At 47.4% G+C, this 13,608-nt stretch overlaps 1 long non-coding RNA gene and 1 pseudogene across 1 annotated transcript; one reads left to right on the forward strand and one right to left on the reverse strand.

Annotated features, from left to right (window-relative positions):
• Positions 1 to 215: 215 nt before the first annotated feature.
• LOC110150938 (group XIIA secretory phospholipase A2 pseudogene) lies at positions 216 to 4,247 on the reverse strand (annotated as a pseudogene).
• Positions 4,248 to 5,031: 784 nt separating this feature from the next.
• On the forward strand, positions 5,032 to 6,718 carry LOC139039096 (uncharacterized). Its single transcript, XR_011492269.1, has 2 exons — positions 5,032 to 6,024; positions 6,657 to 6,718. It is a non-coding gene; the product is annotated as an uncharacterized lncRNA (long non-coding RNA).
• Positions 6,719 to 13,608: the final 6,890 nt, after the last annotated feature.

Genomic DNA, 13,608 nt, shown 5'->3' on the forward strand with positions numbered 1-13,608 from the left:
CCCCTTGCTCAAGACAAAATGGAACACTAAGGCATCAACATCCAGGAAGATAACCTGCCTTTGTTTCTTTCTTTTGAAGTTCTAATGTCAAGATAAGGTCTTAAAATAATCTTTTCACAAAAATAAGGCAGCTTTACACTGTAAAAATGTGAGCTATTTGTCAAAGGTTATGTTCTTCTGTCCTCATTTGCTGTGACCACCTGTCAGCATCTTCTTTAAAGATCACTTTTTTCTTCCTAGTGACACCTACATGTGGCTCATTGGCTGTCCAGTACAGCTTACAGCCCATACGTAAGCTTACATTGTCAAGCAAGAGCTCCATGGTGGTTTCACATGCCTGCACATGCTGACCTAGCCCTAGTGTTTTCTGCACATCTCGGCAAATCTTGGAGGGGCAACACTGAAACTCATCACAGTCATTTTTGTGTTTACCGCAGGCCTCATGGCACCCACCAGGTTGATTGCAGCACTTTTTCAAGGAACGGATGCTGAGATTAACATGAACACCAAACAGTGGGAGGCAGAGGCGAGGGTTTAACATCCATAACATGGAAAAGGCTTAGATCCATCATTGCACTTATACTGGCAGAGCCTGTCCTTGCCTCCCAGGAAGTCCAAGGTAGAATTCAGGTATGAGTCTATCATGTGAATGCCCTTCAAGATGACCTTCAGGGTGACCCTTTAGTCGGTGGTCTGGGCCTGCTCCTGGCACCTGAAAGTGGCAGTCAGGGGGAGGAGGAAGAGGACATGGACTGGGCTGTGCTGGGCCAACCCCCACGAGCCATTGTGAATGCCCTAGGCAGTTTCTCTGGCCAGCTCCGTGGTGGCCCACTCCATGACCAGATACACACACACCTCCCCACTCCCCCACCCTCCCCACTTTGGGCTGATGACTGATTCCAGAACTGGGGCAGGAAGTACACAAGATGAGTCTGGAGCATCTTGTACCAGAGAGTAAGGCAGTGCTAAAAAAAAAAAAAAAATTGATGGGGATATGTCAAAGGGCCACAAGAGTCAGTGAGAGAGCTCCCAATTTTAGCAACAAAAGAAAATATTATTGGATTATAACCCAAATGTAAAATAAATATCTGTGAGTCCATTATAAATGTGTTGAGTAAATCAATAAATGGGGGAAAAGAAATCAATCTCTCAGGCAGAAGAATTCCAAATAATTTATGTTGATACTGCACCTTAAATGGGGGAAGGGGAGCATCACTTTCACCCAAATGTGGGCAGCACACACTTCAAGAAGGGAAGTGAGAGTAGCTTTCCAGTAGAGAAACCTAACAAGTACTGCCTCAGCCAGGTGATCAAGATCAACATCAAGAGCCATAAACCATGCTAATAAAATGACCCTTGAGATGATCTGTGATGAAAATGGCACTTTACCTCTGTGATCTTGCTCCTGAAAACCCATTGCTCCAGTCTGATCATGAGAAAATATTAGGCAAATTCCAACACAATATACCTGATGAGGACTTCCTGGTTTTATAAAGGTCATCAAAAACAAATAAAATCTAAGAAATTGTCACAGCCAAGAGAAGCCTAAGGAGACAAGTATAAATGTGGCATCCTGGATGGGATCCTGGAGCAGAAAATGAAAATTAGGTAAACTATGGAAATCTGAATAAACAACAGACTTTAGTTAATAATAATATTGGTTCATTAGTCAACTGTTACAAATGCACCATTCTAATCTAAGACATCAAATCTAACTACAATGGTGTGATCACCCACCTAGAGCCAGACATCCTGGAGTGCAAAGTCAAGTGGGCCTTAGGAGGCAGCACTACAAACAAAGCTAGTGGATGTGATGGAATTCCAGCTGGGCTATTTCAAATCCTAAAAAATGATGCTGTTAAAGTGCTGCACTCAACATGCCAACAAATTTGAAAAACTCAGCAGTGGCCACAGGACTGGAAAAGTCAGTTTTCATTCCAATCCCAAAGAAAGGCAATGCCAAAGAATGTTCAAACTACCACACAATTGTACTCATCTCACATGCTAGCAGAGTAATGCTCAAAATTCTCCAAGATAGGCTTCAACAGTACATGAACTGAGAACTTCCAGATGTTCAAGCTAGATTTAGAAAAGGCAGAGGAAACAGAGATCAAATTGCCAACATCCGTTGGATCATCAAAAAACCAAGAGAATTCTAGAAAAACATCTACTTCTACTTCATTGACTATGCTAAAGCCTTTGATTGTGTGGATCACAAAAATCTGTGCAAAGTTCTTAAAGAGATGGGAATACCAGGCTACCTTACCTGCTGCCTGAGAAATCCGTATGCAGGTCAAGAAGCAACAGTTAGAACTGGATACAGAAGAACAGATTGGTTCCAAATTGGGAAAGGAGTATGTCAAGGGTGTGTGTTGTCATCTTGTTTATTTAACTTATATGCAGAATACATCATGAGAAACGCTGGGCTGGATGAAGCACAAGCTGGAATCAAGATTGCTGGGAGAAACATCAATAACCTCAGATATGCAGAGGACACCATCCTTATGGCAGAAAGTGAAGAGGAACTAAAGAGCCTCTTGATGAAAGTGAAAGAGGAGAGTGAAAAAGCTGATTTAAAACTCAACATTCAAAAAACTAAGATTATGGCATCTGGTCCCATCACTTCATGGCAAATAGATGGGGAAACAATGGAAACAGTGACAGACTTTCGTTTCTTGGGCTTCAAAATCACTGCAGATGGTGACTGCAGCCATGAAATTAAAAGATGCTTAATTGGAAGAAATTTGTCCTTGGAAGAAAAGCTATGAACAACCTAGACAGCATGTTAAAAAGCAGAGACATTACTTTGCTGACAAAGGCCCATCTAGTCAAAGCTATGGTTTTTCCAGTAGTCATGTACAGATGTGAGAGTTGGACTATAAAGAAATCTGAGTGCCAAAGAACTGATGCTTTTGAATTGTGGTGTTGGAGAAGACTCTTGAGAGTCCCTTAGACTGCAAAAAGATCAACCAGTCCATCCTAAAGGGAAATAGTCCTGAATATTCTTTGGAAGGAATGATGCTGAGGCTGAAGCTCCAATACTTTGGCCACCTGATGTGAAGACCTGACTCACTGGAAAAGACCCTGATGTTGGGAAAGACTGAAGGCAGGAGGAGAGAGAGACAACAGAAGATGAGATGGTTGGATGGCATCACCAACTCGATGGAAATGAATTTGAGCAAGTTCTGTGAGTTGGTGATGAATGGGGAAGACTGGCATGCTGCAGTCCATGGAGTTGCACAGTCAGACATGACTGAGTGACTGAACTGAACTGAATCTAAGACATCAATAATAGGAGAAATTGTGTACGGGATGGGACATGGGATTTGGGGGAACTCTCAGTACTCTTAATTTTTCTATAAATCTAAAACTGCTCTAAAAATCTATTAATAATTACAGCTCCTGGGACTTCCCTGGTAGTCCAGTGGTTAAGACTTTGCTTTCCAATGTAGGAGATGTGGGTTCAATTCCTTGGCAGGGAGCAAAGATCCCATATGCCTCGTGGGCAAAACCCCCCAAAAGATAAAACAGAAGCAGTATTGTAACAAATTAAATAAAGATTTTTTAAATGGTCCACATTAACAAAAAAAAAATTACAGCTCTCCAGTTCCCTGTATCTCTCCTCTTTGTCCTCTTCCCATCACACTTATCAACATTTGACACAGTACAGGTTGAGCTTAGGTATTTGTTATTGTCTGTTAACTCTCAAGAATCTAAGATCCCTAAGGGTTTTGTTACTTCACTATTATAATCCCAGAACCTCGAGCAATCTGACAAATACAAATACTAGGTGTTCAACAAGTATTTGCTGAATGATAAATTTCTAAATATAATCAGTTAGTTTTTCCAGTTTTTTCTCTGCCTAAATACACTTAGTATTGTTTAAAATAAACACAATGTCATAATGGTTTGCTTGTCTGCTACCTTCACCTGATAGCTCCTGATTACTTTTCCTTGCTATTTTTCTTTTACAGCATCATGTTTTAGAAGGTGCTGATGTTTGCAGGCCTAGCATGAAGCAAATGGCTGTGATTCACAAGGCAAGTCTTTGGGGCTCCTCTTTCTGTTGGCTCCACCATGCTCATGTGGGCAGGAAGGATGGAGCTGTGCCAGGGCTGCCCTCTGACATCAGATCTGTGGGCACTAGATGCTGTTTGATGGTAAACTGGGCACGTCAGAACCCAAGGACTAAATAGCTTCCAAAATCCACCGGCTTGTCTGCGACCAACCAGAGGGCTGAGGCTCATGCCCAGAACTTTTGCCAGCTCAGGAATAGTGGAAAACACTATACATGTATACATTTGGGAGAACTGAAGCCAGGCCTCCCACAATCAGCCTCAGCCCATGCCCAAGGCTGATGGTTACAGCCTCAAGTGCTCTGGACAGCTGAGCTCCTGAGGGGTGGGCATGGGGCTGGCAGACCTGCTCTCCAGGCACCTGGGTGGGGGCTGAGGAACCTGCCCCGCTGGCTGTTTTCCTGGTGGGAAGAGGGTGGCCTGGGCACGCTTCTGGGAAACCCAGTCAGTTGGGGGAGGAAACACTATGGTGTGTGTGGGGGGGGGGGCGAGAGGGTAACAGGGAACAAGGGGTATCCTTTCTCTGCACCTAGAGGCCATATGCCACTTGTCCTCCTTCCTGGCAGCAATACTGAGCCACCCAGACTTTGCTAGACATATAAGAGTGCTAAAGATAAAAATACTCAAGGACATATGCCTCTGTGCTTTGCTAAATGTGTTTCAGGAGTCCTTCGGCTTCCCTCTAAACCGCAATTTCACTCTATCCCCGCTGGCTGCACTTACAAGAAGGGAGCCTGTTATGGCCTTAAAAACCACCATGAGTATGAGGGTTTGCCGATGCAAGTGTGTCCTCAGAGTGTGCCTGCCTGAGCGGCTCCAGTAGGCCAGCATCTGTGTTCGCCTGCATGTGTGTGCACATGCATGGCTGCTAGCATGTGTGTGGACATGCATGGCTGCTAGCATGTGTGTGGACATGTGTGCCTCTATTTGTGCTTGGGTGTCTTGTGTGCTTGCCTTCTTAGGCGTGAGCACCAGTGGGTTTGCCTGGGCACGAGGGTTTGTGTGGGTGTGTACTGGGAATGTACATGGATCTGTGTTCTTCTCACGAGTGGTGTGCCTCTCATGAGGGCGTACGTGGGAGTGTGCACGAGTGGATGTGCTCACGTTGTGAGGAGCTGAGCGCTGCATGCCTTCTGTCCGAGTTCATGTTTGTGATGTGCATGTGCAGGGGTCAAGCTCTGAGACGAGATTAAACTTGGTCCCCCACACCTGCCCTGGCAGACATTAGCAGGACTGTTTGTTTTTCTCTCTCACAGATGAGGCGCCCCTTTCTCCCCCCGACATCTTCATCTGAAGTTTCTCCAAACTGTGCCAGTTCCATTCACCTCCATCCATCTCTTGCCTTCACTGAGTGAAGCGGAGCTCACCGGTTTGCAGCACTCTGGACCCCTGAGAGGCTCAGGAAGGAAAGCGCCCCTGAGTCACCTGTTTTTGGTAAAAGCTGCATTCAGTGTATCTCATGGAGAGTCTCCATGTGCCTGAGCGACTAAAGGCCTCAAGAAGTCGTGAAGTGAAAACACTTGAGTGTCAGTCCCACCGTGGGCTTCCTGGCTTGGAATGATGAGTGCACGCTGGGGATGTGTGCAGCATGCTGTAGGGACGCCTTGTTTTGTGTGGGCAGCTGCCTTGCTTCTTCTCCAGTGACAGTGTAGACGCCTCCACTGTCCGACCGATTGGTACTGTGTGGACACAGACTGGGCCTGTCAAAGGCTTGGGAAACACATCCTGCGCTCTGCATCTGGGGCCTCAGGGAGTCCTGGTCTTGCCCCAAGAAGTGGCTGAGGTCTCACATTTGGCCTCGGGCCTCAGAGCTGGTGGCCAGGTTGCCACACCTTCTCACCCAGCCCTGGTCTGGCCATCAGGGCAGAGGATGCTAAAGCAGTGGGCAGAAGGAAGACCAGCCTTCAGCCCAGTCCTCCAGGACTAGAAGCCGAGTTTCTGATTCCAGGTACGGTGCTCTGCCCCTCAGTATTTGCCCTGCCAGGCCAGGTGCCCATCCAGTCCACAACTCCAAGAAGTCTGGCAGCAAGACCACCACTGGGTGGTCCTGCATCTTGACACCCAGTCAGGAGCAGGTAGAGAGCAGATACCTTCCTGCCAGTCCCACTCCTGATCTGACCACTGGTTCCAGAGACTAGGACAGAGTCAGGGAAGCTCCCTGCTCTTCTCGCCAGCTCCCCTGTAACACTGAAAGCAAAGTGTGCAAGTAATATACAAATATAGTCTCTTTGTATGTTTCAAAAAAAAAAAAAAAAATTGCAGAAGTAGGATAAAACCTGAGACTCTTTCACCCTCCCCGACCCCCAATCTCAGTTTGCATGCCAGAGGTGACCCCCTACAGTTCAGTGTCGCCTTCCAAGTTCACACTGATGGTTTTTTGAAAAACAAAGTAGAATTCTACTCTATTTTCTGTGATTTGACCTTTTTAAAATTTTAATTTAATCAAATCCACGTCAAGCCATCTTGATCAACCCATTATTTGTTATCAGCTGCACTGACCCCAGAGTGTTGAAGTTCCCCTTATTTACTAGATGGATCTCCATTGATAGAAGTGCTGTCTCCAATTTTTCGCTATTTCAGAGTCAAGAATGGTGCAGCAAAAACCTTTCCACAAATCTCTGGGTGAGAGTACACACGGAAAAGATGGATTCCTGCGCCTGGCCCAGAGGAATCAGAGCAGGAGAAGGAAAGAAAAGGAAGGAAGGTGAGGTTCTGAGAGGAAGGAAGGTGAGGTTCTGAGAGGACCCCAGGTTCAGAGACCAGAACGCCCGCCCTCCAACTCCTCCGGCGCCGCGCGTCTGCCGCCACCCCAGACTGGCCCTGGTGGAGATGCACTCTTTCCTCCCGGGAGTCCCGGCCGTCCGCGTTCCCCAGGTCCGGTGGCCTCTAGCCCCTGCGGCCCCCACCGGCGCAGAGCTGCTTGCGCCTCGGAGAAACCAAAAAAAGCCGGCGCGTGGTGAGCGCGCGAGCAGCGTGGGGCCCTGGCGCTGCCGTTTTTAGCGTGCCTGGAGCCCAGAATACAGACTTAGTCACCCCCAGGAAACGCGGCCATAATATTTTTGGTTGCATAAGCAAACTAAATTAGAAATCTGGAGCACGTTCAAGACCCTTAGATGCCAGCGCTCGGCGAGTGTGGGGGGCCAGGGGAGAGACAGATGGGGATTAGGCGAATTGAGCATCCGGAGAATAATTTCCTCTTTTAATTTGGGTTCTACCGACCATGAAAGCAGCATTAGCCGTCCAGTTACATAACCACACCAGAACCCGGCTGGGGAGAGCAGCAGCCCGCGGACTGGCCTTCCTGCCTCTGCGCCTGCCTGCCTGGAGGAGGTGGGGGCTGTATTCACTGGCTCCTCTGCCAGTTTTCAGAGAACCTAAGTGAGGCGTCCCAGGCCACACGGTTCGGGACTTGCACTCAGAATTTGAACTGGGTTTGCCTGGAGAGAGCTTTTCCATGTCACTGGGCAGAGATGCAGTGTGGTGCCACCTTCTAAGCCCGGGGGGCGCTGAACACAGCTTGGGAACATCCAAGACTGCATGGAATAATGGAAAACTGGAATCTACCCATGTTTGACAATAAGGAGAATGGGCAAATGAACCACGCGGAGTGTTCGGTGCTGTGGCATACACTAGAGCACAGCGAAAGACTTGGGGGTGATTCCTATTCAGACATGTTAGAGATACAGCATTAAGTGAAGAAGGGTAAGTTGCAGAACAACGTGGACAGTGTGGTCTCATTTATGTTAAAAGAAAAAGAAAACCACAAATCCCCAGCAAAGCTATCCCTGCATCTACAATGTTCAGAAAAGCAGATGCTATTAAAGGGGCCACGAGGGTGGCCTCATGGGGCTGGTCTCCTTTGAAAAGAGGCAGAGCCTAAAGAGAGGTCAGAGGGAAGTTCATATTTTACTCTATATACTTCTGTACTATTTGTATTTCTCACACCAGAATGTATTGTGTGTGCTTGTGTCATTTAGAAGCAAATCCTCAAAGACCATAAAGGCTGGGAGCAGCCTTGCAGATGGAGTTTGGACTCCACCTCCAGCTACCTTCTCAGAAAGCAAGAAGGAAGGTCTGAATGTACTCAGAGTTAGAGGAGAGAGTCTTAAAGAGATGTGGCCTAGCACTTTGTTATCTGAACAGGGAAACTGAAGTCCAGGACTTGACAGGGACTGACCCCACCATTTCCTAGCAGCCGACAGCAGGCTGTGGGTTGTTAGCCTGTTGGTTCTTCCACCACCAGCTGCTCTGCCTTGCCAATTCTCAAATAGCTGGGGTCACGGTGGGGCAGGAGAAGGAAGCAGGAAAGAAAGAACCAAGTGCCCATAGGGCAGATTAGGCGGGGAGCAATTTCCATCCACCCAACCACCCATCCAACAAATGTGTTAAGGGTGATGGAGGATTTAAAGCATGTCTGCAAATTCTTCAAAACTCTTCTCTTTAGAAAGTGGATCCCTGTCTCTTCCCCTGGATTCTAGGCTTTCCTCAGTGCCTCACTTATAGCCCCTAGAATACAGTGGAAGTGACACTGCCTGATTCCAAGACTGGATCAGATAACGTCACACAGCTTTCTTCTGGCTCTCTTAGGATGCTTGCTCTGGGGAATTAAGCTATGTAAGATGTTGACTGGGCTTCCCTGATGGTTCAGATGGTAAAGAATCTGCCTGCAATGCAGGAGACACCCAGGTTCAATCCCTGGGTTGGGAAGGTCCCCTGGAGAAGGGAATGGCTACCCACTCCAGTATTCTTGCCTGGAGAATCCCTGGACAGAGCCTGGCAGGCTACAGCCCATAGTGTTGCAGAGATGGACACAACCGAGTGACTAACACCGCAAGATGTTGACTTTGACTACCCAGAGACTGCCATGCTGGAGAAGCTACATTGTAGCATTTTAATCAAAAGCCCATCAAGCCCCCAGCCAACTGCCAGCATCAGCTGCAGCCATGAGCATACACTATCTTTTGCATCCAGCCCGGTGGAACCTCTGCATGATTGCAGCCCATGGCAGACTCCAAGTGAGAACTGCTTGGCTGAGACCTTCCCAAATTCCAGATCCAAAAAATCATGAGCAAAATAAGTCACTAAATTGTGGGGTGATTTGTTACGAAGTGATAGGATGTGTAAAAGAGGGGAGGTTACTCTGTACACAGAGGAGTAGAATGATGAATAAGCATGGTCTCTGCCCCCAACATAATAGCAATTTAATGGCAAAGATGAACACACAGGCAGATAATTACAAAATAATGTGGTAAGCACACTGGTGGAGTCATGCGCTGGTAATATGGGAACAGAGCAGGAGTCTGTAATCTAGGCTGGGTGGGGTCTAAAAAGTTTTCCTGGAGGAGGTGACATTGAACTGGCTCTGAAAAGTGAGTAAGGGTTGTCTGGGTAAGGGATGAGGTAAGAAAGGAAAGGCAATCCCGGCAAAAGTAGGCACGAGTAAGCCCCAGAGGTGAGAAACAGAATAAAGTCAGCCAGCAAGGAAGCCCCTTCTGAAATAGGAGACAGGGAGGGAACAAGATGAGGCTGGGTAGGTGGCAGGGACCCCAGGTCATGGGAGCCTGGAAGGACAGGAGAGCAACTGGGAGGCGAAGGCAGGAGGTGGAGCCTCTGGGGGCAGCAGGCAGGAGGATGGAGAAGAGGAGAGCGAGCAGGGAAATGGAGATAGACCGGTGAGGAACAGGAAAGAGAACATGAGGGTCTCAAAGCTAGAAAAGGCCAGGGTGCACGAGATGTAAGAAATATTTGGGAAATAAATTGTCAGGCCTGGGTGCCTGGCTGGGAGTGTCAGGGGCAGCTCCTGGGTTTCTGTCTTGGGGACCCAGTGGGCAGTGGCACCAGCAGCTGGGAGAGCCCTGGAGGAGAAGTGAGTGTGATCTGGCCTTTTTGCTGCATTTTGGCAGGTCCAAGGTGGGATGTTCAACATCTCGTTAGATGTTTAATCCAAAATTTGGGGGAGAGACTTGGGGAGGTATGGTGACCACAGACTCTCCATAAAGTGGAAAATGAGTGAATGAATGAATAAATGTGTACCAGGAGGAAAGTGAGTGCAGTGGGTTAGATGAGGTATTGAGAGGGTGTGGGACTGGCCCTGAGTACTGACTTTACTGCTGAAACTGCCTGAGGGGGTATATAGGTGGGAACCAGATGTGATCCTGGTCGAGCCCACTCCCTTTCTGACTTCCCAAATGGCACTAGTGGTAAATAACCCACCTGCCTATGCAGGAGACATAAGAGGCGCAGGTTTGATCCCTAGGTTGGGATCCCATGGAGGAGGGCATGGCAATCCACTCCAGTATTCTTGCCTGGAGAATCCCATGGACAGAGGAGCCTGGAGGGCTGCAGTCCGTAGGGTTGCACAGAGTTGGACGTGACTGAAGCAACTTAGCAGCAGCAGATATGCTAACCAATGGCCTGGTGATCCATGGTCAAATTTCCTGGAATGTGGCCCCACAGGTAGGCCACAGGAAAAGACAAAGAAGAAAATACAGAAGTCCAAGGAGCCAGGAGACTCAGAACCAAGAAACATATTAATGTAGCAACTGTTGTGTGCCTGGTACTGTGTTCCATGTATATTATTCAATTTAATCCTTAAGTCAATCCATTTATGGATTCAACAAATATTTGTTGAGTACCTGCTATGTGCCAGGCACTGGACTAGTTGCTGGGCATGTCCTAGTGAATAAAACACTGTCCCAGCCCTCATGGAGCTTAGGGTATATACAGGGGAGGTTATTATTCCCATTTGACAAAGCTCAGAGAGATCCAAGGTCATGCAGCTGGTGAGAGGTGGGCTGTCTGGCTCCATGTCCGGAATGCTTCGGGCACCAAGACATGGCACCTGGGAGAAGATGGAGTAGGGCTAAGGCTTGAGACTGTCTGTCTGCCCAGCCCACGGCCAGGGCCCTGTTGTCTGTCCTCCCTAGGCCACCTGCTCCACTTCCTGTCAGCTCATGGCTGTAGGACTTGGGCTCTCTTCTCGCAGCTCCTAGAATGGGAAGGACCCAGCAGGTTGACAGGTTTCACGCTCTCATCTTTCAAGTGAGGAAGCTGAGGCATAGGGAGAGGTTGTACGGTCACCCTGCAAATTGGTGACAGAGCTGGGATTAAAACCTGAATCTCAAGCCCCCCACCACCATGACTTCTCAGGCTAAGAGCAAAACCTAACCTCACCCTCCGACACCCAACACATACCCAACATGCACCCAACACGCACACACACATACTGCCACAGTCCTTTCCCCAGGTCACCTGTCTTCAGTTGAAGGTACCACTCTGGATTCCCACAGCTAGATCATGTGTCCACTCATACCTATGCACTAAATGGGGAGGGATGTAAATGGCTCTAAGCAGCTAAGATTAATGGGAGTCTCAGGCCCAGAGAAGCTAATGCACTGGAAGGGATGGGAACTGTGGCAAGCTGGCAGGTTGTGCCTATCTGAAAAGGTGGCCATCCTCAGCTCCAACCAGACACTGCACGTGCCCAGATGCTTGCTGAGGGGAACCAGAAGGCTTGGTTTTATGACATGGCCTGATTTATACATGAGTAATAGAATTACAGGGCTTCCCTGGTGGCTCAGTGGTAAAGAATCCACCTGCCAATGCAGGGAACGCAGGTTTGATCCTGAGGTTGGGAAGATCCCCTGGAGAAGGAAATAGAATCCACTCCAGTATTCTTGCCTGGGCGATCCCATGGACAGAGGAGCCTGGCGGGCTACAGTCCATGGGGTCACAAAAGAGTTGCACACGACTGAGCAGCTAAACTGCAACAACAATATTAGGCTTATACATTTTTTCCAGCTTTGGCAAATGGTGGTTTTGTTTTTTTTGTTGTTTTTTTTTAGCTTCAAACAAATAGGTATGGAAGTATGGCTTGCCATGAGAAACTTCCCTTTGACCCTCAGAGACCCTGCCTGGCAGGCCCCAATCTACGAAGACTGAGAAGTTTGTCCATGAAATCTAAGGAGCCCTCCAGGTCTGAAGAACTTGAACCATGTCTGGTGGCTTTTGTCATAAACCCCGGTGGCTCTCGATCTTGTCAGTACACTGGAATCATGGGGGAGCTTTGCTAATCCTGCTGCCCAGGTTGTACCCAGCATCCTCAGAGAGGGCCCAGGCACCAACTTTTTGAAAAGCTCCTCAGGTCATCCTCAGGCACACCAGGCAGCCCTGGCATCATGGGTAGCTTGTTAGAAATGCAACATCTCAAGCTCCACCCTAGACCAACTGACTCAGCACCTCTGAGCTAGGGCCTAGCAATTTGTGGTTTAACCTACCCTCCAGGTGATCCTGATTCTCAATAAACTTTGAGGCTCATCATTTAAGACTGAGGTGAGAGGTATAGGTGGTAGCTGCCCGTAACTTGACATCTGAAAACAGGCAGCTTAACAAGACACCTTCAATGTAAAGATGCTTTTTAAAAAATTTACTCTGGTTTATTAACCCCAAGGGTCAGGGGACACTACAGGTCGGAAACCTTGGAAACCTTCCCCACCCTGACCTCGAAATTGTTAAACACCTTTCCTTTACAGTCTGAGGCCAGAAGCCCTCTTCATTCCTGAGATTCCCCAACACAAGGCTGGCACATAATAGGTATGCACCTAAGTGTCAGTTTCTTTCCTTTCTGTTCCCTCTTAGAATTTATAAGCAGTGGCTTTACATATGTCCTACTGCTGTTTTGATTTGTATTGAAGTTAGTCACATTACCAGAGTGCTCTGTGTGGCCAGCCAGGGATTATGAAATACTGGGTCTCATCCAGTAGGGGCTGCTTGTCTTTAAGACTTCTGCTGATGCAGAGAGCTCTACAGAGAAGTGGAGTTGAGGGCAAGACACATTGATGGTCTTATATCTCTACAAAAAGACCTATCCTATTTCTTTGATTCTATGACTCAAGAGATTTACCAAGAGCTTTTCTGGGGCAAAACAAAACAAAACAAAACACACAGGCACATTATGTGTATATATTAATTATAAAATGCATTTATATTTTAGGAAAGTGAAAAATTCATATCTCAGAGGCAATGAAATAAGATTTTCCTGTGAATAATGGTTGGAAGGAAATATGTGGAAATACAACAGATGTTGGTTACAGATTATCTTTTGGTCTTTCGGGGTTCTTGTCATGGGTATTAACATGGGGGTTGTGTAATGATTACAAAATAAAATTTACAAAGAAAAAGAAATCCCACTAACCACAGTCTCCTCAGAAAGATATGACAGCAAAAAGCTTTTGGGAATTCTGCTGTAACATGGCCCTAGTTCTTAGGGCTTGAATTTTATCCCCGTGCAGCCTCTCATAAATTATCCTTCGGGCCTCAATTTCTTCCCTTTCAATGGGAATCATGGTCTTGTTCATGGCTGGTTAGAGAATCAAATGCAGGGATTACTGAAGGAAGAGCAGATACAAATCCTTATATACTTAGTGTGGGAAGGGAGTGTTTCTGGGACACCTCCCCCAAGAATCCCAAGCCTAGCCTTGCAGTGGACCTCCTCTCTGCAAATGTAGGGAACAGTTCATATCCTACTTCCATA

Source organism: Odocoileus virginianus, chromosome 17 (genome assembly GCF_023699985.2).
Source record: "Odocoileus virginianus isolate 20LAN1187 ecotype Illinois chromosome 17, Ovbor_1.2, whole genome shotgun sequence".
NCBI lineage: Eukaryota > Metazoa > Chordata > Mammalia > Artiodactyla > Cervidae > Odocoileus > Odocoileus virginianus.